Source organism: Rutidosis leptorrhynchoides, chromosome 2 (genome assembly GCF_046630445.1).
Source record: "Rutidosis leptorrhynchoides isolate AG116_Rl617_1_P2 chromosome 2, CSIRO_AGI_Rlap_v1, whole genome shotgun sequence".
NCBI classification, from domain to species: Eukaryota; Viridiplantae; Streptophyta; class Magnoliopsida; order Asterales; family Asteraceae; genus Rutidosis; species Rutidosis leptorrhynchoides.
Genome location: NC_092334.1, coordinates 39,414,673 through 39,441,218, shown reverse-complemented (window position 1 = coordinate 39,441,218; position 26,546 = coordinate 39,414,673). Strand labels below are relative to the sequence as shown.

Here is a 26,546-nt window from a genome sequence, read left to right as displayed (position 1 = left end):
CCCGAGTAAAATGAAGAAAGAAAAACTTGAAGCCGAGCAATCCAAATTCTTGGATATGTTTAAACAGATAAATGTAAATCTTCCTTTCATTGATGTGATTTCAGGAATGCCAAGATATGCTAAATTCTTGAAAGATCTAATCTCAAATAGAAAGAAAATGGAAGAACTCTCGGCTGTTACTATGAATGCTAATTGTTCAGCAGTGCTGTTGAATAAGATACCAGAAAAATTATCTGATCCAGGAAGTTTCACAATTCCATGTTTTCTGGGTAGTCTTAGTTCAATAGAAGCATTGGCAGACTTAGGTGCTAGTATAAATCTAATGCCGTATTCACTATACACTAAACTAGACCTTGGAGAATTGAAACCAACCAGAATAAGCATACAACTAGCCGATAGATCAATAAAATATCCTAGAGGGATAATGGAGAACATGCTAGTTAAAGTTGGTACTTTAGTATTTCCAGTAGATTTTGTTGTTTTGGACATGGAAGAAGATTCTCAAGTTCCTCTCATATTAGGAAGACCATTCTTAAACACGGCTAAAGCAATGATAGACGTGTTCGGTAAGAAACTGACCCTAAGTATAGAGGATGAGAGTGTTACCTTTTCAGTTGATAGAGCAATGCAACAACCACAATCTGCAGATGATACATGTTATTATATTCAAACTATAGATGCACATGCAGAATTATTAGAAGAATTTCCAGAATTACAAGGAACAGGAGAATGTTCTTTAGGAGAAGGTAATGAACCAATTGATGAAGCTGAAATGTTAGCTACACTTATAGCTAATGGATATGAACCAACAACAGAAGAAATTCAAATGCTAAAAGAAGAAGACAGATATCGATACAAATCATCGATAGAAGAACCTCCGAAATTAGAGTTAAAGCCACTTCCAAACCATTTGGAATACGCTTATTTACATGGTGAATCTGAATTACCTGTAATAATATCGTCTTCTCTTACTGAAAATGAGAAATCACAACTCATTTCTGTGTTGAAAGCTCATAAACCAGCCATTGCATGGAAGATTCATGATATTAAAGGAATAAGTCCTTCGTATTGCACACATAAAATCCTTATGGAAGAAGGTCATAAAACGTATGTGCAACGCCAACGAAGACTAAATCCTAATATGCAAGATGTAGTTAAGAAAGAGATTATTAAACTGCTAGATGCAGGTTTAATTTATCCAATCTCTGATAGTCCATGGGTAAGCCCAGTTCAATGCGTGCCTAAGAAGGGTGGCATGACTGTCATTACAAATGAGAAAAATGAGCTTATTCCTACTAGGACTGTAACAGGATGGCGTGTATGTATTGATTATAGAAAATTAAATGACGCCACCAGAAAATATCACTTTTCCTTACCTTTCATTGATCAAATGTTGGAAAGATTAGCCGGAAATAGTTACTATTGTTTTCTAGATGGATTTTCCGGATATTTTCAAATTCCAATAGCACCCGAGGACCAAGAGAAAACCACATTCACGTGCCCTTATGGTACTTTTGCTTACAAACGCATGCCATTTGGACTTTGCAACGCCCCTGCAACCTTTCAAAGGTGTATGATGGCGATTTTTCACGACATGATAGAAGAATGCATGGAAGTATTCATGGATGACTTTTCAGTCTTCGGTGATACATTTAAATCATGTCTAGTTAATCTGGAACGAATGCTAATTAGATGCGAAAAATCAAATCTAGTACTTAATTGGGAGAAATGCCATTTCATGGTTAAAGAAGGCATCGTTCTTGGACATAAAATTTCAAAAGAAGGAATTGAAGTGGATAGAGCTAAAGTAGATGTAATTGCTAAACTTCCACATCCCACAAATGTTAGAGGAGTTAGGAGTTTTCTAGGGCATGCCGGTTTTTACCGACGTTTCATAAAAGATTTTTATAAAATTGCCACTCCTATGAATAAACTCCTAGAAAAGGATGCGCCATTCATCTTTTCAGATGAGTGTATCAAATCTTTTAATATTCTTAAAGAGAAACTCACTAATGCGCCGATCATGATAACACCAAATTGGAATCTACCATTTGAACTAATGTGCGATGCAAGTGATTTTGCAATGGGAGCCGTTTTAGGACAAAGGATTGAAAAACGATTTCAACCTATATATTATGCTAGTAAGACGTTACAAGGAGCACAAACGAACTATACAACTACTGAAAAAGAACTCCTTGCTATTGTCTTTGCTTTTGACAAATTTCGATCATATCTCGTTCTAGCAAAAACGGTGGTCTATACCGACCATTCTGCTCTTAGATACCTATTTTCAAAACAAGATGCTAAACCAAGATTAATCCGTTGGATCTTACTCTTACAAGAGTTTGATATTGAAATCCGAGATAAAAGAGGAGCAGAAAATCTCGCCGCTGATCATCTTTCTCGTCTTGAAAATCCGGAATTAGAAGTTCTAAATGAATCGGCCATACAAGACAACTTTCCTGATGAATATCTATTAAAGATAGATTATAAAGAAATCCCATGGTTTGCAGACTATGCAAACTACTTAGTTTGTGGATTCCTTGAAAAAGGATTATCGTACCAAAGACGAAAGAAATTCTTCAGTGATATAAAACACTATTTCTGGGAAGATCCACACCTGTTTAAAAGTTGTCCCGATGGAATAATACGCCGATGTGTATTTGGAGATGAAGCTAGTAAAATTTTAAACCATTGTCACACAGGACCAACAGGAGGGCATTATGGGCCTCAACTAACAGCAAGAAAAGTTTATGAAGCTGGATTCTATTGGCCTACAATTTACAAAGACGCACACCTTCTTTGCAAATCCTGTGATGCATGTCAAAGGGCCGGAAAAATAAGTCAACGTGATGAAATGCCACAAAATGTCATCCAAGTATGTGAAGTATTTGACATTTGGGGTATTGACTTTATGGGTCCATTTCCAAAATCTAATAATAATCTATATATACTCGTAGCCATTGATTATGTATCTAAATGGGCGGAAGCACAAGCTCTCCCAACTAACGATGCACGAGTTGTAGTCAACTTTTTAAAACGTCTTTTTGCAAGGTTTGGAACACCGAAAGCTTTAATAAGTGATCGGGGTACTCATTTCTGTAATAATCAACTTGAGAAAGTTCTTAAAAGATATGGAGTAACTCATAAAATCTCCACCGCATATCATCCACAAACAAGTGGACAAGTTGAAAATACTAACCGAGCTTTAAAAAGTATTCTAGAGAAAACCGTAGGATCAAATCCAAAGGAATGGTCCATTAAATTGGAGGATGCACTCTGGGCTTTTAGAACAGCCTACAAAACTCCAATTGGAACCACACCTTTTAGACTTGTTTATGGAAAAGCATGTCATCTTCCAGTAGAAATTGAACACAAAGCATTTTGGGCTTTGAAGACATGTAATCTTGATTTACATGAAGCCGGACGTCTACGATTAAGTCAACTAAACGAATTAGAAGAATTAAGACATGAAGCATACGAAAATTCGTTAATCTATAAAGAAAGAACGAAGAAATGGCATGATAAAAGAATCGGAAGTTTAAAAGAATTTAAAGAAGGAGACATAGTTCTTCTTTTCAATTCACGATTCAAGCTATTTCCTGGAAAATTGAAATCAAGATGGTCTGGACCATTCATAGTCAAAAGAGTTTTCCCATACGGAACGATAGAATTGATAAATTCAAATGGGATTGAATTTAAAGTTAATGGTCACAGAGTTAAACATTACATACATGGTCCGATGGAAGTCGACAACGAAGTTAATCACAATTTCGACACCACAGCTAACTAAGTGTGGGGAGAATCAAGTCTTTAAAGGATAATATGTATTTCTGTTAGAGTTAGATTGTCTGTTTTCGTGTAGTTCTCGAAAATAGAACCCGAATGGTCTTTCCCTAGCAGACCCTAAAGAACTAGTCTTCTCCCCCCATTCTGAATTTTTATTTTTTAGGTTTTTACAAAATGAAGACTGCCTGTGAACTAAACCATGGTCTAATGCTACACGCTTTGATCACTAAACGTAATAATGACATACTACCGAGTGAATTAGTATCAGTAATCAGAGAAAGAATGGACGGAGTTAGAAAAGAATCCAGATGCGAAGATAATAAGTTACAATTTGGTAAAGGAAAATCAAAATCCGCAGCGAAAAGAAGAGCACGACACCTAGAACGATGTCACAAATGCGGAAAATGGTCACATGGAGGTAAATGTTCAAATAATCAAACCTATTCAAATACCGAATTTGTTACTTTATGCAGAGACGGACCGTTCATATGTTTAGAAGAAAAGACACTGAATGCTCGAGGTTACGCCTATGTAGCCATGGAAAACCAATTAAACCGACTATCTTATGAATGGGATAGATCATATAACTAAGAAATTTATCTCACAGGTATGTCTGTACAGTTTTTTTTTTTTTTAACCTTTTGATAATAAACGCTAATTTGTTCGCTAAAAAGTATTAAATTGGTATTAAATAAAATTAGGTTTGGCGACCGAAATTATTGATATCATTCAAAAATTTATTACATCACTGCGAAATTTAACGTTTATTCTTAAGGTATAAATATCTTTAATCAATCAACCCAAAATATTTCAAAAATTCGTCATGAGTTAAATTAGGTCTTGGAACCGAAATTACTTTACCGAAAAGAGGGGCGCATATTTTTGATAATATTTGATTGATTAAAGTGGGATAAAAAGCCAAAAAGATTTTTAATTTTATTTTTACCATGTTTTTAAAATAAATATTTAAATCTTAAATTAATATTGTAAACTTTGTAAAAACAATATTTTTTAAAATTGTAAATATTTGAATTTTTAAATTAAGTCTGGTGTGAATTTTTAAAATATGAATTTTTAATTTTATGCATTTCAAATTTTAAGTTTGGTGTGATTTTTTTTAATATTAATTTTGAATTTTATATTTATGTTGTGTGAATTTAAAAACAAAAATTTACTTTATCTCATTAAGTTAAAAATAAGATTTTTAAAATTCGTCGTAAGTTGAAGACTAGGTCTTTGAACCGAAATTGCTTTACCCGAGGGAGGGACGAGAACTTTTATTATCATTATTTTTAATCTTATTGAATTAAAGTATGCCAAAAACATTAAAAAACCAAAAAAATCTTTACTTTTAAAAACCGCGCTTTGATTTGACAAATTTTAAAATTTTGTCGAGGGACAGATTAGGACAACGATCCGAAACGGCCTCGCTCCTAAAGGAAAACAAAATTTTTAAAATTTAATTAATTATAAGTTTTATAAAGCATAAGGTTTTACAAAAAAAAAAAAAAAAAAAAAAAAAAAAAAGCTGAAAACACTGTAGCCGGCACCCCATGCGATCGCATGGGGTTTGCACTTGGAACCCATGCGATCGCATGGGGACCAAATGCTGGTCAGGAACAAATACAGCAGAGAGTCTGCTTCTACACCACAACACACACACATACCCGAAAATACTCCCAAATATTCACCAAATTTCACCAAAATTCACCGAAATTCGTCATTTTTCTTGCTCTAATCATGCCTAGATTCTCATTCTTCAGCAAATTGGTAAAAATTACACTCCTAAACTCTATAAATTCCTAGTTTTTGTGATAATTACCAATTTTTTACCTAATGCAATTTTGTTAATTTCTAGTGTAATTAGTGTTAAATTGTTAGTATTTTATGCATGTATAACCTAGATTGATGCTATTTAACATGATTTGAAGCCAAAAACTTCAAAATTTTTAGAAATCTAGGGTTTGTGTTCTTGAGAAATTTGGGGCTTTTTGATATAAACAGGTTATGGCCGATTTTTGTCATGAATTATTGCTAAATTTAGTAGTGTAACATGTTTAGATAGTTAAATGATCCAAACAATGATCCTAAACATGATTTTTGGAGATTAAAGTGGACTTTTTAAGTCCAAAATTCATGAACTTGATTAATGTGATATATTTGCCATTTGAGACTTGTTTAATTATTAATAATGAATATTCTGACATGTTATTTGAGTTAAATGCTTATGAATTTTGTATACATTTTCATATGTGCTTATTTGAAAAGTGTAGAATTGTGAAAAATTGTGAAAATGTGTATAAGTTTAATTTTGATTTAACATGTTATAGTGATTGTTTTAAGTTGTTATTTTGCTAACACTAATGCATATTTGGATGCACAATTTTTGTGTTTAATGTGTTTTACAGAGAGCCGATACTGGAGGTTCAGGAGCATCATCATCTAGACGACCAGAACCAGAACCAGAAATGCAACACGAACAAGAACCACAACAGGAACAACAACAGCCTGATCAGCACATACCTTATTATGATCCAGTACAGTTTGTTGATGAATTCATAGTATTCCCAATGAGGCCGCCAGTAGAATTCCCAACGATTCCTGAGCACACTCTACATCCTAATCTGAGATTTGATAGAAGATGGAGAGATTACGAGACATATCAAAGGAATAAATTCAAATTGGTAACAAAAAATGTAGAGGTGCCAAGGGTAATTGATTGGGCCCCTTTGGAAACGGTCCATCTAGCTGACCATGTTAGACAGCTTTTAGTTCAAAGGTATGGCAGTTCTTCTTTTACAGATTGGGAACGTCTTTTCACCATTCGTAGACCTGTATATAAGGAATGGTGTGTTGAGTTGATGAGTACTGTATCACTTGATACAAATATAGTTAGGATAGATGATAGAAGATTTCTTAGGTTTATCCTTGGCGGTAGAATGTACAGAATGTCCATGCTGGACATGGCCAGGGCCTTACAGATATATACTCCTGGTGAGTTGCTATTACCCGATTGTACAAACTTGATTCATTATGGTGAACGGGTAGATAGTAACTTTGACGCTGACGCCATTTGGAGGCGTATGTCACATTTTGATGTTTTTACACGAGCAGGAGGACACTCCTATACACATATTGACAGAGCCGAGCTTCGTATTATTCATAGATTTTTGGCCAACTCGATTACACAAAGAGGTTATAATAAAGAAAAAATTACCTTATATGATTTATTCTACCTAAAGTGTATTCGGGATCCTAGAAGCTTTGTCAATATCCCTTACCGTGTTGCTTTTTATTTATCTAAAATGGTAGAGGGAATGCAGGACGGGAGTATAATAGGAGGAGGTATTTTTGTTACTCTCATTGGAGAGTATTTAGGTGTTGATAGGAACCAAGGGGGTCCATTACAGATTTGTAGAGAACAGGTTGAGCCCTTAGGATTGAAAGTTTATGTGGGTGCTAAGGTATTGAAAAGTAGACGTAACCAGGCAGTACCCTATGAGGGATCTCATCCTCAGGTAGAGAGAGGCTCAGACGAGGAAATGGAGGAGGCGGAAGATATTAGGGATGTCTTTCGAGATGCTATTCTTGACGTCCACGTTCGTATAGATGAGGAAGCAATGACGAACGCGGCAAGACATAGTATGTATGAGCAGTGGAACTCCGAGCGAGTATACGAGGATTATAGGCGACGCCAACACGATAGCTGGTTAGTTCATCAGCACCAAATCATGAGCCAGCTATCATATCAGGTACCAAATAACTATGTACCTACTCGACCTGCTCATTTTCCGCCACATAGCCCCGATATTCGACCACCCTTTAACCGGTATGACTATAACCAAGCCTATCAGAACACCTATAACCAACAATGGAACCCACCCGATGAGATGAACTGGAACCCCTATCCAGACTGATTTAGTTCCATTTGGTTATTTTTATGATTTTTATGTTTTTATCTTTTAACTTTTTCATGTTTAAACTTATGTTATTGGATAAATTTGTGTAATTTTTATTATTTTATTATTATTGTGTACTAATATTTCATATTTAGAATTTGAAAGTGGGATATTAAGTCCCATTTCAAATTGCCATGCATGATTATACTTGTATGTATGTATATTGTCGATTGTTCAAAACAGGGTAAAACAGCGCATTTTCAAAGACTGACATTAAGTTCAGCAAAAGATACTAATTTTGACGACAAGATGACAAATAAATGTGATGTCACAACAGACGGAATGAACAAATGATGTGCACCATTTATCATTCAGCAAACAAACGCCAATATATTTGGAAACTTTGGTAAAATTTAATCATTTTCACACAAATCACCCTCAATAATTTAAATTGTTACTGATTTCTTGCAAATGAGGGCATTGCAAGATCTTAAGTGTGGGAAGGGGTTAAATTCTTTCGGGTTAAATTCTTTCGGATTTTAAAATTTTTTTTACTTTATACACTTGGTAACCATTAAAAATACTAGTAACGTAGTAGTTGTATTAGAATCTAGTGCTCTCTGATAATAAAGAACAGCCCTAGTCTTATATACTGACTACCCAATTCTAGTAAAATTTTTCAAAATTTTCAATTAAATGAACTCAAAATCATGTTTATACATATTTATGAACGATAAAACTAGGTGTTAACACCGAAATTATTGTTACCTCGGAAAGAACATAAATTGAGAAACAAACCAAAATGTTGAAATTCATTTAAAATGGAATAGAGGACGATAAAAAAAGAAAAATAAAAGCCAAGTGTGGGAAAATTTACCAAGTTATCTTAAACATATGTCACATATATCTGTAACAAATAACTGAAAATACTTTTGCTTTGGAATAAACTAAACTGTTTTACCCAATGAAAGAAAAGAAAAGATGGATCTACACGATGAATCAATTCCATCATTAAAAGGAAGTAAAGTCTTCCGAAAAAGACACGCGCTTCTTGATTTAGGTCAAGAAGTTGTCGTCCAGACCAGTTGTAGGTTGACGAAAAATCTAGAAAAGTCATCACTAAAATCAGCAGGAAATCCACGGACCTCAGCATCAAACAGGGTAGCCATGTGGTCAGATTTATCCTAACCATGAGAAGGATTTATCTTGTAAAATGGGGGGGGGGGCACCATGCAAATTAGCTGGATAAGACTAATGAATCAGATCCCCAGAAAGGATAATCTCCTTAAAGATTAAAAATCAGCTTTAAAGACTGATATTACTCAATCCTAGAGATTGACTTTAAAGATTGAGAATTACAAACTCATGGAATTCAATGATATCTAAACTCGAGCTTGAACGAGAAAATATTTTGATCAAAATTACAAATCGATTTGTTTTCTGAAAACCCTATTTTTAATGCGTTCATTACCATTGAACGTGAAATCCTAGGAATTCACCTGGAATTCATTAGGTCACCTGAACCAAATCGGGTGTCAACCGTAAGAACGGTGGTTGCATAGTGGTCAAAGACAGGACCTTGTGCCATACCGAAAAATCATAAGGGTAAGCTTTACTATTGCTCCTACCAAGGATAGTAATTGCGTCCGACACGTTATAGACCATAATTAAAAGCATGTCAGGGGACATTGCCTTAACAGTTGCTTGTTCAACGCTTTCCTTTACAACCGGACGGTAGTTTACCGAAAGGTAATATACGGGACAAGTAAACTGGACGTGTTGCTTTCCAAATACAAGGTTAGCAAGTGGGTGACACAAAACCGCAAGTTTTGAGCTAAAATTTTCAAATCTAAAACCCACCAAACCCACAAAAATATTTTGCAAACACCGGTAAAGGGTTATTCCGGAAAACTTATCTAGGGTAAAAAACTAGATTTAATTTTTAAAAGATCAAATGTTTTCATAAAGATCCAATTTCCTTAATGGATCTAAATTTTTATAGTCATGTGGGACTGTAAACCATATCGTTACTACCATTGTTTATACCGTCGTATAAAAATCACTGATGTACAAAGTGTGAAGAATAAAGAAGTGATTCTAGTATTTCAAGACGATATTGCTTGAGGACAAGCAACGCTCAAGTGTAGGAATATTTGATAATGCTAAAAACGAACATATATTTTATAGCATTATTCCATAAGAAAGACAAGCTTTTAGTTGCAATTATTCTATTTACAAGTGATATTCGTTTAAATAATAAAAGGTGAAGACAAAAGACAGATTCGACGAATTGAAGACGCAAACGACCAAAAAGCTCAAAAGTACAAAAGACAATCAAAGAGGTTCCAATTATTGATAAGAAACGTCTCGAAATTACAAGAGTACAAGATTCAAAACGCAAAGTACAAAATATAAAATTGTACGCAAGGACTTTTGAAAATCCGGAACCGGGACCGGAGTCAACTCTCAACGCTCGACGAAATGGACTAAAAATTACAAGTCAACTATGTACATAAATATAATATAATATTTAAATAATTCTTATAATTATTTAATATATTATATTATTTATAAAACGTCGGCACAAGGAAACAAGCAACATGTGAGCTCTCCCAGCTGGCCATGCGATCGCATGGCCAGGAAGAAGGAAGTCCATGCGATCGCATGGCATGAAAAGTTAGGCCACACCTCTTATAAAAATCGAGCTTTGGTGAACCAAAAACATATCCATCTTTCTCTCTTCTCTCATATATACGTAAAATATATATATATATAATTTATATTTTAATTTTAATTTTAATTATAATTCTAATAATAAGGGCATGTTAGCGAATGTTGTAAGGGTGTAAGTCGAAATTCTGTCCGTGTAACGCTACGCTATTTTTAATCATTGTAAGTTATGTTCAACCTTTTTATATTAATGTCTCGTAGCTAAGTTATTATTATGCTTATTTAAAACGAAGTAATCATGATGTTGGGCTAATTACTAAAATTGGGTAATTGGGCTTTGTACCATAATTGGGGTTTGGACAAAAGAACGACACTTGTGGAAATTAGACTATGGGCTATTAATAGGCTTTATATTTGTTTAACTAAATGAAAGTTTGTTAATGTTAATATAAAGATTTACAATTGGGCGTCCCTATAAATTACCATATACACTCGATCGGACACGATGGGCGGGGTATTTATATGTACGAATAATCGTTCATTTAACCGGACACGGGAATGGATTAATAGCCACTAGAATAATTAAAACAGGGGTGAAATTACATTCAAGGGTAATTGGTGTAATTGTTAACAAAGTAGTAAAACCTTGGTTTACACGCAGTCGATAACCTGGTGTATTCATTAAACAAAGTATTAAAACCTTGTTACAATTCGAATCCCCAATTAGTTGGAATATTTAACTTCGGGTATAAGGATAATTTGACGAGGACACTCGCACTTTATATTTATGACTGATGGACTGTTATGGACAAAAACCAGACGGACATATTAAATAATCCAGGACAAAGGACAATTAACCCATGTGCATAAAACTAAAATCAATACGTCAAACATCATGATTACGGAAGTTTAAATAAGCATAATTCTTTTATTTCATATTTAATTTCCTTTATTTTATATTTAATTGCACTTCTAATTATCGCACTTTTATTTATTGTTATTTAATCGCACTTTTAATTATCGTACTCTTTAATTATCGCAATTTTATTTTATCGCACTTTTATTATTCACAATTTCATTATCGTTATTTACTTTACGCTTTAAATTAAGTCTTTTATTTATTTAATATTTTACATTAGGTTTTAACTGCGACTAAAGTTTTAAAATCGACAAACCGGTCATTAAACGGTAAAAACCCCCCTTTATAATAATAATATTACTTATATATATATTTGTATTTTTATAAAACTAAACTAATATAGCGTTGAGCTTTGTTTAAAAGATTCCCTATGGAACGAACCGGACTTACTAAAAACTACACTACTTTACGATTAGGTACACTGCCTATAAGTGTTGTAGCAAGGTTTAAGTATATCCATTCTATAAATAAATAAATATCTTGTGTAAAATTGTATCGTATTTAATAGTTTTTCCTAGTAAAATATAAACTATTTTATATACACCTCGCATAACATCAAAACCTATACTTTTTCTGTTTAGATTCATAAAATAGAGTTCAATATGAAACCATAGCAATTTGATTCACTCAAAACGGGTTTAAAATGAAGAAGTTATGGGTAAAACAAGATTGGATAATTTTTCTCATTTTAGCTACGTGAAAATTGGTAACAAATCTATTCCAACCATAAATTAATCAACTTGTATTGTATATTATGTAATCTTGAGATACCATAGACACGTATACAATGTTTGTATGATATTGTGTAAAAACTGCATTCAAGAAACTTATTTCGTTGTGACATATTTGTATTGTAAACCATTATGTAATGGTCGCGTGTAAACAAGATATTTTAGATTATCATTATTTAATAATCTACGTAAAGCTTTTTAAACCTTTATTTATGAAATAAAGGTTATGGTTTGTTTTAAAAATGAATGCAGTCTTTGAAAAACGTCTCATATAGAGGTCAAAACCTCGCAACGAAATCAATTAATATGGAACGTTTTTAATCAATAAGAACGGGACATTTCAGTTGGTATCCGAGCGTTGGTCTTAGAGAACCAGAAAATTTGCATTAGTGTGTCTTATCGAGTTTGTTAGGATGCATTAGTGAGTCTGGACTTCGACCGTGTTTTCTTTAAAAATGATTGCCTAACATTTTTGTTGGAAACTATATATTATTAACATGTATATATTATGTGATATATTAATCTCTTAACATGTTTGATATTGTGTGATAGATGTCTACCTCTAGCACAAATCCCATTGACTCACCTAATAATAACGAAGAGTCGAATATATATTGGACTGATTCACAAGTTCCCGAAGAAGAACCAGAAGAAGAATCAGAACTGGAAGAAGAATTAGAACCGGAAGAGGAGGAACCGGAGGAGGAAATAGAACCGGTGGGGGAAATAATAAAACGGTTAAGTAAAAGAAAATCCTCAACCAACCGACTAAGGTTAATTATGGTCAATGGTGTTTTCGCCAAGGAAGCAAAATATTGGGAGGATTACCAATTCTCCGATGAATCGGATTCCGATGAGAATTCCGATGATGTTATAGAAATTACCCCAACTGAATTTAAAAAGGCAAAAGAAAATAATAAGGGAAAGGGCATAAAAATAGAGAAATCTAATTCCAACCCCGATGAACTTTATATGTATCGTCAACCCTCGAAGCCCTTAAGTTGTAACAATGACCCGGGAACCTCTAAACCACCAGGTTTTTCTAAACCGTTGTGGAAAACGACAGCTCGTATTAGGGGAACATCATATATCCCTAGAAACTTGGCAAAACGAACCAAAACTGAAGAAGAAGAAACGAGCAAGTTGGAATAAGATAGTTGTATTCGTGTGGTGTAATATATGTAATATAGTGTGCTTATGCTTTATGATATATGTAAAAATTGCTTGTATTAATAAGTATTTTTTTATGAATCTAACTCTTGTCTATTTTACAGTATAAAAACACAAAATGGATAGACAACCCAATATTTTAAGAGACCTACCCGGAGACATGATTGATGAAATCTTGTCTAGAGTCGGTCAGAATTCTTCGGCACAACTATTTACGGCGAAATCAGTTTGTAAGACATTCGAAGAACGTTCCAAGAATGTCTTGGTTTATAAGAGACTTTCGTTTGAAAGATGGGGGATATCACATTGGGAAACCCATAAGTTACGATGTGTTTACTTTGACGCATATATTGCGGGGAACCCAAATGCTATTTTACGCAACGGGTTAAGAAATTATTTTGACTCAATGTATCTGAATATAGGACTTCATGATTTAGAAAAAGCGGCTAACATGCAACATAAAGAAGCATGCTATGCTTACGGGTTAGTAATGTTCGCTTCTCACCAAAGTGAGAAAAAGAACATCGGGCTACAACTATTAAACAAAATGTTCCCACAAGTGACGGAGTCGGTAATTGTGGTAAGAAATAAGGTTTTTAGGTTATTACGAGACTGTTGGTCATTACGTAACCCTCGTCCCTTTGACGATGTTACAACACGCTGTCTTATCAACGGCCATAACGGTTATGTTCCACAAGACCAAGGATGGGAAGTAGTCCTAGTAAAACCAGAATGCATGACTTGTTTCTGGACGTATGAATTACGTGTCTTTATTGCCTTTGCTGAACGACTTGTGTACTAGCTAGAATTATCTTCACAACTATCTTGTATCAAAGTTATTGTGTGCTATATTTCATGCTTTATGTAAAATAAGCGGTATTGTAAGTTTGTAAAATATTGTATAAAAGTTTGAACGCGAAATATTATTATAATCAGTTTTTCATATAGAATTGTAGTAGTTGAATTGTATATTAGCTACTAAGTATGAACTTAATGGGTAGGTACTACCCGAATTTAAAATTATAAAACGCTAATATGAAGAAAAAGCTTTTATAAATGAGTTCATATTATGCTACGAAATACTATTAACTACTCTTAATATTCTGTATGATTAACTTGTTCCATCTGACTATTTTGAAGGAAATGGCACCGACTACTCGACACACCGTGAATATGAATGAAGAGGAATTCCGTACTTTTCTAGCTTCAAACATAGCCGCAGTACAGGCTGCGCTACATACCAACAATAACCTTGGATCTAGTAGTACAGGAAATCGTGTAGGATGCACCTACAAAGAATTCACTGCCTGCAAACCTTTGGAATTTGATGGAACCGAAGGACCGATCGGATTGAAACGGTGGACCGAGAAGGTCGAATCGGTGTTTGCCATAAGTAAGTGTACTGAAGAGGACAAAGTGAAGTATGCTACGCATACCTTCACAGGTTCTGCGTTAACATGGTGGAATACCTATCTAGAGCAAGTGGGACAAGATGATGCGTACGCACTATCGTGGTCAGCATTCAAGCACTTGATGAACGAGAAGTACCGTCCCAGAACCGAGGTCAATAAGCTCAAGACAGAACTTAGAGGGTTACGAACCCAAGGATTTGATATTACCACGTACGAAAGACGATTCACAGAATTGTGCCTATTGTGTTCAGGAGCGTTTGAAGATGAGGAAGAGAAGATCGACGCGTTTGTGAAAGGATTACCGGAAAGAATCCAAGAAGATATAAGTTCACACGAGCCCGCCTCCATACAACATGCATGTAGAATGGCTCACAAACTAGTGAACCAGATTGAGGAAAGAATTAAAGAACAGACGGCTGAAGAGGCCAATGTGAAGCAAGTCAAAAGAAAGTGGGAGGAAAACGGTGATAAGAATCACCAATACAACAACAACAGCAATTACAATAATAATCGCAACAATTATCCCAACAATCGCAACATCAATCGCAACTACAACAAACGGCCCAACAACAACAACAACAACAACAACAACAGCAACTACAACAATCATCCCAACAACAATAACAACCGCAACAATAACAACAACAATCAGAAGCAGCTATGCCAAAGGTGTGAAAAGTATCACTCGGGGTTCTGCACCAAATTTTGCAACAAGGGTAAAAGAAATGGTCATAGCGCAGCGAAGTGTGAGGTCTACGGACCAGGGGTTAACAGAACGAAAGGAACAAATAGTGTCGGAACGAGTAATGGCGGAGCAAGTAGTGTCGGAGCAAGTTATGCCAATGTAGTTTGTTATAAATGTGGAAAACCGGGCCACATTATTAGAAATTTCCCGAACCAGGAGAACACGAATGGACAAGGTCGCGGAAGAGTTTTCAATATTAATGCGGCAGAGGCACAGGAAGACCCGGAGCTTGTTACGGGTACGTTTCTTATTGACAATAAATCTGCTTACGTTTTATTTGATTCGGGTGCGGATAGAAGCTATATGAGTAGAGATTTTTGTGCTAAATTAAGTTGTCCATTGACACCGTTGGATAGTAAATTTTTACTCGAATTAGCAAACGGTAAATTAATTTCAGCAGATAATATATGCCGGAATCGAGAAATTAAACTGGGTAGCGAAATATTTAAGATTGATTTGATACCAGTAGAGTTAGGGAGTTTTGATGTAATAGTTGGCATGGACTGGCTGAAGAAGGTGAAAGCAGAGATCGTATGTTATAAAAATGCAATTCGCATTGTACGAGAAGAAGGAGAACCCTTAATGGTGTACGGAGAAAAGGGCAACATGAAGCTACATCTTATTAGTAATTTGAAGGCACAAAAACTAATAAGGAAAGGTTGCTATGCTGTTCTAGCACACGTCGAGAAAGTACAAACTGAAGAAAAGAGCATCAATGATGTTCCCGTCGCAAAAGAATTTCCCGATGTATTTCTGAAAGAATTACCGGGACTACCTCCACATCAATCTGTTGAATTTCAAATAGATCTTGTACCAGGAGCTGCACCAATAGCTCGTGCTCCTTATAGACTCGCACCCAGCTAGATGAAAGAACTACAAAGCCAACTACAAGAACTATTAGAATGTGGTTTCATTCGACCAAGCACATCACCATGGGGAGCTCCTGTTTTGTTTGTCAAGAAGAAGGATGGTACATTTAGGTTGTGTATTGACTACAGAGAGTTGAACAAACTTACCATCAAAAACCGTTATTCACTGCCGAGAATTAACGACTTATTTGATCAACTACAAGGCTCGTCAGTTTATTCGAAGATCGATTTACGTTCTGGATATCATCAAATGCGAGTAAAGGAGGATGATATTCCAAAACTGCTTTTAGGACTCGTTATGGTCATTACGAGTTTATGGTTATGCCGTTTGGATTGACTAACGCACCAGCTGTGTTCATGGACCTTATGAACCGAGTGTGTGGGCCATATCTTGACAAGTTTGTCATTGTTTTCATCGATGACATACTTATTTACTCAAAGAATGATCAAGAGCACGAAGAACATTTGAGAAAAGTGCTAGAAGTATTGAGGAAAGAAAAACTGTACGCTAAGTTTTCAAAGTGTGCATTTTGGTTGGAAGAAGTTCAATTCCTCGGTCACATAGTGAACAAAGAAGGTATCCAGGTAGACCCGGCAAAGATCGAAATCGTTGAAAAGTGGGAAACCCCAAAAACTCCAAAGCATATACGTCAATTTTTAGGACTAGCTGGTTACTACAGAAGGTTCATCCAAGACTTTTCCAGAATAGCAAAACCCTTGACTGCATTAACACATAAAGGGAAGAAATTTGAATGGAAGGATGAACAAGAGAAAGCGTTCCAGTTATTGAAGAAAAAGCTAACTACGGCACCTATATTGTCATTGCCTGAAGGGAATGATGATTTTGTGATTTATTGTGACGCATCAAAGCAAGGTCTTGGTTGTGTATTAATGCAACGAACGAAGGTGATTGCTTATGCGTCTAGACAATTGAAGATTCACGAGCAAAATTATACGACGCATGATTTGGAATTAGGTGCGGTTGTTTTTGTATTAAAGACTTGGAGGCACTACTTATATGGGGTCAAAAGTATTATATATACCGACCAAAAAAGTCTTCAACACATATTTAATCAGAAACAACTGAATATGAGGCAGCGTAGGTGGATTGAATTGTTGAATGATTATGACTTTGAGATTCGTTACCACCCGGGAAAGGCAAATGTGGTAGCCGACGCCTTGAGCAGGAAGGACAGAGAACCCATTCGAGTAAAATCTATGAATATAATGATTCACAATAACCTTACTACTCAAATAAAGGAGGCGCAACAAGGAGTTTTAAAATAGGGAAATTTAAAGGATGAAATACCCAAAGGATCGGAGAAGCATCTTAATATTCGGGAAGACGGAGCCCGGTATAGGGCTGAAAGGATTTGGGTACCAAAATTTGGAGATATGAGAGAAATGGTACTTAGAGAAGCTCATAAAACCAGATACTCAATACATCCTGGAACGGGAAAGATGTACAAGGATCTTAAAAAACATTTTTGGTGGCCGGGTATGAAAGCCGATGATGCTAAATACGTAGGAGAATGTTTGACGTGTTCTAAGGTCAGAGCTGAGCATCAGAAACCATCAGGTCTACTTCAACAACCTGAAATCCCGGAATGGAAATGGGAAAACATTACCATGGATTTCATTACTAAATTGCCAAGGACTGCAAGTGGTTATGATACTATTTGGGTAATAGTTGATCGTCTCACCAAGTTAGCACACTTCCTACCAATAAGAAAAGATGACAAGATGGAGAAGTTAGCACGACTGTATTTGAAGGAATTCGTCTCCAGACATGGAATACCAATCTCTATTATCTCTGACAGGGATGGCAGATTTATTTCAAGATTCTGGCAGACATTACAGCAAGCATTGGGAACTCGTCTAGACATGAGTACTGCCTATCATCCACAAACTGATGGGCAGAGCGAAAGGACGATACAAACACTTGAAGACATGCTACGAGCTTGTGTTATTGATTTCAGAAACAGTTGGGATCGACATCTACCGTTAGCAGAATTTTCCTACAACAACAGCTACCATTCAAGCATTGAGATGGCACCGTTTGAAGCACTTTATGGTAGAAAGTGCAGGTCTCCGATTTGTTGGAGTGAAGTGGGGGATAGACAGATTACGGGTCCAGAGATAATACAAGAAACTACCGAGAAAATCATCCAAATTCAACAAAGATTGAAAATCGCCCAGAGTCGACAAAAGAGCTACGCGGACAGTAAAAGAAAAGATATAGAGTTTGAAATTGGAGAAATGGTCATGCTTATGGTTTCACCTTGGAAAGGCGTTGTTCGATTTGGTAAACGGGGGAAACTAAATCCAAGGTACATTGGACCATTCAAGATTATTGATCGTGTCGGACCAGTAGCTTACCGACTTGAATTACCTCAACAACTCGCGGCTGTACATAACACTTTCCACGTCTCAAATTTGAAGAAATGTTTTGCTAAAGAAGATTTCACTATTCCATTGGACAAAATCCAAATCAATGAAAAACTTCAATTCATTGAAGAACCCGTTGAAATAATGGATCGTGAGGTTAAGAGACTTAAACAAAACAAGACACTGATTGTTAAGGTTCGATGGAATGCTCGTAGAGGACCCGAGTTCACCTGGGAGCGTGAAGATCAGATGAAGAAGAAATACCCTCATTTATTTCCAGAAGATACGTCAACACCTCCAACTGCTTAAAATTTCGGGACGAAATTTATTTAACGGGTAGGTACTGTAGTGACCCGAATTTTTCTATGTTTATATATATATTAAATGAAATTGTTATTTACATGATTAAGTGTTTCCAACATGTTAAGCAATCAAACTTGTTAAGACTTGATTAATTGAAATAGGTTTCATATAGACAATTGACCACCCAAGTTGACCGGTGATTCACGAACGTTAAAACTTGTAAAAACTATACGATGACATATATATGGTTATATATATAGTTAACATGATTTTATTATAAGTATGTATCTCATTAGGTATTTTAACAATGAGTTATATACATAAAAATGAGACTATTAATTTAAGAAACTCGAAAACGATATATATAACGATTATCGTTATAACAACGTCTTACTAGGTACATATGAATCATATTAAGATATTGATACACTTGGTTAATTATGTTAAATGATAAGTAAATATATTATTAAGTGTATTAACAATGAAATACATATGTTAAAATAAGACTACTAACTTAATGATTTCGAAACGAGACATATATGTAACGATTATCGTTGTAACGACATTTAACTGTATATATATCATACTAAGATATATTATATATCATAATATCATGATAATATAACAATTTAACATCTCATTTGTTATAATAAACAATGGGTTAACAACATTCAACAAGATCGTTAACCTAAAGGTTTCAAAACAACATTTACATGTAACGACTAACGATGACTTAACGACTCAGTTAAAATGTATATACATGTAGTGTTTTAATATGTATTCATACACTTTTGAAAGACTTCAAGGCACTTATCAAAATACTTCTACTTAACAAAAATGCTTACAATTACATCCTCGTTCAGTTTCATCAACAATTCTACTCGTATGCACCCGTATTCGTACTCGTACAATACACAGCTTTTAGATGTATGTACTATTGGTATATACACTCCAATGATCAGCTCTTAGCAGCCCATGTGAGTCACCTAACACATGTGGGAACCATCATTTGGCAACTAGCATGAAATATCTCATAAAATTACAAAAATATGAGTAATCATTCATGACTTATTTACATGAAAACAAAATTACATATCCTTTATATCTAATCCATACACCAACGACCAAAAAACCTACAAAAACTTTTATTCTTCAATTTTCTTCATCTAATTGATCTCTCTCAAGTTCTATCTTCATGTTCTAAGTGTTCTTCATAAATTCCAAAAGTTCTAGTTTCATAAAATCAAGAATACTTCCAAGATTGCAAGTTTACTTCCAAGTTTTCTAAATCCATTCCAAGTAATCATCCAAGATCAAGAAACCTTTGTTACTTACAGTAGGTTATCTTTCTAATACAAGGTAATAATCATATTCAAACTTTAATTCAATTTCTATAACTATAACAATCTTATTTCGAGTGGAAATCTTACTTGAAATTGTTTTCGTGTCATGATTCTGCTTCAAGAACTTTCAAGCCATCCAAGGATCCTTTGAAGCTAGATCTATTTTTCTCATTTCCAGTAGGTTTATCCAAGGAACTTGAGGTAGTAATGATGTTCATAACATCATTCAATTCATACATATAAAGCTATCTTATTCGAAGGTTTAAACTTGTAATCACTAGAACATAGTTTAGTTAATTCTAAACTTGTTCGCAAATAAAAGTTAATCCTTCTAACTTGACTTTTAAAATCAACTAAACACATGTTCTATATCTATATGATATGCTAACTTAATGATTTAAAACCTGGAAACACGAAAAACACCGTAAAACCGGATTTACGCCGTCGTAGTAACACCGCGGGCTGTTTTGGGTTAGTTAATTAAAAACTATGATAAACTTTGATTTAAAAGTTGTTATTCTGGGAAAATGATTTTTATTATGAACATGAAACTATATCCAAAAATTATGGTTAAACTCAAAGTGGAAGTATGTTTTCTAAAATGGTCATCTAGACGTCGTTCTTTCGACTGAAATGACTACCTATACAAAAACGACTTGTAACTTATTTTTACGACTATAAACCTATACTTTTTATGTTTAGATTCATAAAATAGAGTTCAATATGAAACCATAGCAATTTTATTCACTCAAAACGGGTTTAAAATGAAGAAGTTATGGGTAAAACAAGATTGGATAATTTTTCTCATTTTAGCTACGTGAAAATTGGTAACAAATCTATCCCAACCATAACTTAATCAACTTGTATTGTATATTATGTAATTTTGAGATACCATAGACACGTATACAATGTTTCGACCTTTCATTTCGACACATCTATATATATTTCGGAACAACCATAGACACTCTATATGTGAATGTTGGAGTTAGCTATACAGGGTTGAGGTTGATTCCAAAATATATATAGTTTGAGTTGTGATCAATACTGAGATACGTATACACTGGGACGTGGATTGATTCAAGATAATATTTATCGATTTATTTCTGTACATCTAACTGTGGATAACTAGTTGTAGGTTACTAACGAGGACAGCTGACTTAATAAACTTAAAACATCAAAATATATTAAAAGTGTTGTAAATATATTTTGAACATACTTTGATATATATGTATATATTGTTATAGGTTCGTGAATCAACCAGTGGCCAAGTCTTACTTCCCGACGAAGTAAAAATCTGTGAAAGTGAGTTATAGTCCCACTTTTAAAATCTAATATTTTTGGGATGAGAATACATGCAGGTTTAATAAATGATTTACAAAATAGACACAAGTACGTGAAACTACATTCTATGGTTGAATTATCGAAATCGAATATGCCCCTTTTTATTAAGTCTGGTAATCTAAGAATTAGGGAACAGACACCCTAATTGACGCGAATCCTAAAGATAGATCTATTGGGCCTAACAAACCCCATCCAAAGTACCGGATGCTTTAGTACTTCGAAATTTATATCATATCCGAAGGGTGTCCCGGAATGATGGGGATATTCTTATATATGCATCTTGTTAATGTCGGTTACCAGGTGTTCACCATATGAATGATTTTTATCTCTATGTATGGGATGTGTATTGAAATATGAAATCTTGTGGTATATTGTTACGATTTGATATATATAGGTTAAACCTATAACTCACCAACATTTTTGTTGACGTTTAAAGCATGTTTATTCTCAGGTGAATACTAAGAGCTTCCGCTGTTGCATACTAAAATAAGGACAAGATTTGGAGTCCATGTTTGTATGATATTGTGTAAAAACTGCATTCAAGAAACTTATTTCGTTGTGACATATTTGTATTGTAAACCATTATGTAATGGTCGCGTGTAAACAGGATATTTTAGATTATCATTATTTGATAATCTACGTAAAGCTTTTTAAACCTTTATTTATGAAATAAAGGTTATGGTTTGTTTTAAAAATGAATGCAGTCTTTGAAAAACGTCTCATATAGAGGTCAAAACCTCACAACGAAATCAATTAATATGGAACGTTTTTAATCAATAAGAACGGGACATTTCATTTTATATGTACAATCTAAATCTTATTTTATATGTACAAACTAAATCTCATTTTATATATGTAAATCCCAAACTTTTTTCCTTCCCACCACAACTATCTTCACTTCCAAAACACAAAATACTTCTCAACTCTCTCTATTTACACTAAAACAAACATCATCATCATCTTCAATATAATGGCCATTAATAAACAAAAATCCCATACCCTTCCATCCTCCCCAATCCACCACCACTCTTCCTCCTCCGATTTCGAATTCACCGTCTCCCACCACCATCCAAAATCAACCGCCACCAATCTCCGCCCTGCAGACGAGCTTTTCTTCAAGGGACAACTCCTCCCCCTCCACCTCTCCCCTCGCAACTCCATGGTCCAAAACCTCCTCACCACCACCTCCCGCCGCCACTCTTCAGACAACCATTCATCTTTCTCCTACGAAACCTCGGATTCCTCTCGTCCCAGCTCCGCCGCAGACGACGAAAACCACATTATTCATCACAAAATTTTCGATCATAATCCCAAAAATATTCTCAACCAAAAACAATCTTCATTCAAAAGACTTTCTTCCGTGTTTCGCAAGGAATGAAGTAAGCCTACCTCAAACATCACAAAGGCTAATAATCCAACCACATTGACCATGAAAGAAAAGATACAAAAATACTTCAAGAAAGCAAAACCATTGTACAAAAAACTATCAATATCAACTAGTCCTACAATGGTGAAAAAGGACAATCTAGTTTCTTCTTCGTTTTCGGGGAATTTAAGATTCTTGAGCTGTCCTTCAACGATGCCGTCATCCCCTAATCATTCAGGTGTTCTTTGCACTAACAGATTATCGTCCACCGAGGAACTGCACAACGCGATTCAAGGAGCTATATTGCATTGCAAGAACTCTATGACAGCTCAGTAAAAAATGTATATTTTACATAACACATTTTTTACATATTGTATAAGTTCTAACCTTCTTAATAAAGATTTAGCATCACACATCTAGATCTGATCTCATAGAATTTTGGCAAAGACTTCGAATAGATTTATTATTATCTAATAGTCTAATTAATTTAGATTAGTACTCTGTATATATTATATATTAATATAAATCTATTATTAATTGTTGTTCAAGAGGAATATATATGTTGGAAGCTATACATGTGATGTATAATAATGGTTTGTGAGTCATGCATGTGTACTACTTCTTTTGTTTCTTTTTTTCTACTTCAATATTTAGCTTTATTTACGGTTAAAAGATTCTTTGATATTTTCCTGATGTGAAGTGTGAACATGGTAGATATTTAAACAAATTAGTTGACTGTTAAGATTACTTATACTACTAACCTCTTCCCCCCCACAGAATTACATTGTTAGGGGGCACTTAATTTTGTTTTGTTATGTACATGTGTATATATAAAACTGAAAAACTTTGGATTTGAAAGAATATAAATAGTTAAGTTACTTTTATCTTGGTTTGTGTTCTTTAGATATGATCATCATGAGCTTCATTTTGATATGATTATAACTTCGGATATTAATCTTGGTTTATTAAAATAAAAATTAAACACGAAATCGATGGTAAGCACTGAGCGGATTATTTCCGTATAATCCTAAACTGCAAACTTTTGAGTTACCAGATACCGAGTCAATATATAAATAAAAGATTTTTCTGTTGAGGCTAACAGGTGATGGCGAATATTGTTAGTTAGATATACACGATTTGATTGGGCTAAATGGAAGGTTTGACCTCTTATGAGGATATCAAGACCTAACAACTAGGTTATGTTACTTAGACCTTATTTAACGCTGCGTGAACACCTCGAAATCATCACCATCACGCCTTGATGGCGCCTTAACGGGGCGTGATAGGAGAAGAATTCCTCCGGCACGATGGCTGCTTCACGGAAAGAGAAATGAGGCATGAGGGAGACGTGTTTGATGGTGGTTGGTGGATGGTATATCAATTGAAAAGCATCCAAACTCATTCCCTATCTTAATTTTGATTTTGATTTGTATTATGATTTTTAATTTTTGATGGTATGTATTTTTAGGGTTCTTCATCGATGAAGATACTGATGAAATAAAGATGGGATTTAGAAATAATTTATTTACACATTAAGTACCTGGACTTTATATGAGTTTATAAAATAGTTATATACAGTATCAAAAAATGCAATTTGAACCCTGAACAATATAAATATAAATTTGAAAAATATAAAATCTGCTACTATAATAATAATAATAATAAAAACTCAAATAAAAATTAAAAATAAATTAAAAATGTGGGACCAATAACCTCCATCACACCCTCATTGTAACGACCCTGGATTTTCCAACGTTTATTTATTAATAATTGTTATTATTAATACTTGTGATTTTACGAATGTATGTTATTACATTTACATGTTGCCATGATTGCCCGTACTTGACTTTAAATGCCCGAAACATCTTTGTGATACACGTACATTACACGAATAATATTTTCAAGTATTATTTACATTCATGATTAAGTTTTATTAATCATTTTGATTAACTAAGGTTATTAGTTGATTACTTGGGCCTTTACTAGTGTTAGTGGACTTTTACTTGAATTATCACTTATTTGGACTTGGGCTCACTTTGATGGACTTAATTAGCCCACCCTACTTCTCATATGGACTTATTTAGCCCATCATCACATGTAAGTATCATTTAGGTTGCAACTAGATGGTTTAATTTCAAAGAGAATCTTGTTACTTGTTCTTCCCATGTAAACACCTCCATTAACCAACTTTGTAAGGCTTTAACATGCATGATCTTGTGGACAATCCTCTTCCCCCCTTTTTGAACCCAAACCGTCGGCCTCCTAGTGTAAAGGGGAGTTCAAAATTTTTTTTTATCACTTATTACTTACACTCTTCACTAGTTCCATTTCACTTCACACACATTCATCAAACTTACTTTCTTTTCTCTCATTTTGCTCTCATTCTTATAGGTAACTTGAACAAATAATTCTCTCTTTTCTTTCCTTCTAAAACCGAACCAAAAACCTTCATCATCATCATTCTTTTGTTTAATTTTACTTGTCTTTGATTAATTGTTACTTACTAGTTGTTAATGTTGTTGCTTGTTACTTACTTACATGTTACAAGAATCAAACTCTTTAGTTTGATTCTCCATATTATCTTGTATTTACAAGAACAAACAAGAACATAAGCTTTCTAGTTATGTTCTACACTTGTTGTTTTAAAAAGATTTAAGTTCATGTGTTGTGAAAGCATACTTGTAATTCATGTTAGTAAACTTTAAAGTTTACTTTCTTAAAGATCAAACCTTGGTTTGAATCTTTAAAGTATGAACAACCCATGAACTAGTTACTTGTTTATCTAGATTATTTCTTCATATTATGCACTTTAAATTTCACGTTTGTTGGTTGTTATTGGTCAAGTGTTACTAGTTAACTTTGATCTCATTAATCTTGAACTAAAAGTTAACTTTAAAAGTTCAAGAACATAGAAGTGTAACTCTTTAGTTATAACTTCATACACTTGTGTTAGATTTAACTTAATAACTTTAGATCTAGACTTTTGGGTCTTGGATCTTCAAGATCTAACTAAGAACTATGTTCTACATCTTAAGATCTTGATTAGTTAGTTTACTTTCAAGTTTGAAACTTATTATTAGTTTTAAAGTTCATGTATGTGTTAGATCTAAGACTTTGATGTAACTTTGGTTCATCAAAACACTTGCAACACTTAAGTGAGTTGTGCTTCATGTCTTAGACTTACACTTGGGTTATGATGGTCAAACCTTGGTGAAAATGATGCAAACACATCAACGAGTTATACACTTGAAGCTATATGCATCAAGGATGAGAACCATGATAAGCATCTAGCACCAAGAACCATCGGAACCTACTGACCCTACTGTTCTACTGTTTCTGTGTCTGACCCGTACAACCTGGGCTACTGTAATTATGATTTCCAAATAGCTCTGTTCGAGTAGATAACTTTTCATATAGGACTCGTCTTAATCCGAGTTACGGTTTAGGATTTATGGCCCTCCGATCGTCACTATGTCCATTTAACGTTGTGCTGAAAATTCTGACCTACTCGCACTTAGACCGTCGCCACGGTCAAACGAAGACGAGTTTGCTTCTGTAATTTTTAACACAACTAAAGGACTCATATATGGAGCCATGGCCA

General features: G+C 34.4%; 1 pseudogene; it reads left to right on the top strand.

The window, feature by feature from the left end:
- Positions 1–22,549: 22,549 nt before the first annotated feature.
- Positions 22,550–23,281, top strand: LOC139887802 (probable membrane-associated kinase regulator 1; annotated as a pseudogene).
- Positions 23,282–26,546: the final 3,265 nt, after the last annotated feature.